Source organism: Arachis duranensis, chromosome 10 (assembly GCF_000817695.3).
Source record: "Arachis duranensis cultivar V14167 chromosome 10, aradu.V14167.gnm2.J7QH, whole genome shotgun sequence".
NCBI lineage: Eukaryota > Viridiplantae > Streptophyta > Magnoliopsida > Fabales > Fabaceae > Arachis > Arachis duranensis.
Window position 1 is genome coordinate 90250420 of NC_029781.3, and position 553 is coordinate 90250972.

The 553-nt window shown below is 43.6% G+C and overlaps 1 protein-coding gene across 1 annotated transcript in view; it reads right to left on the bottom strand.

Moving 5' to 3' along the window:
- LOC107470758 (protein EMBRYONIC FLOWER 1) overlaps positions 1 to 553 on the bottom strand; it is a 76971-nt gene that overhangs the window by 30677 nt on the left and 45741 nt on the right. The gene's annotated exons all lie outside the window — the stretch shown is intronic.

The window sequence follows — 553 nt, forward strand, 5'->3', positions numbered from 1 at the left end:
TATGGCACTGCCATGGATCACAGTATGGAGGAAATTTTGGAAGTGAGTGAACAGCCACTAAAGTCCTCCACTGTGGCTTCTACTGGCCTACTCTTTATAAAGATTCCCGAGAGTTTGTGTGTAACTGTGACAGTTGCCAAAGAGCTGGCAACCTGCCTCATGGATATGCCATGCCTCAACAAGGGATATTAGAGATAGAATTGTTTGATGTATGGGGAATTGACTTCATGGGGCCATTCCCACCATCATACTCAAACACTTACATTCTGATGGCAGTGGATTATGTATCTAAGTGGGTAGAAGCGATTGCTACACCCACTAATGATACCAAGACCGTACTGAAATTCCTCCAGAAAAACATTTTCAGCAGGTTTGGCATTCCCAGAGTGCTAATCAGTGACGGGGGCACTCATTTCTGCAATAAACAGCTATACTCTGCTATGGTTAGATATGGAATTAGTCACAAAGTGGAAACTCCGTATCATCCACAGACAAATGGGCAAGCTGAAGTCTCTAACAGAGAACTAAAGAGAATCCTGGAATGGACTGTGAT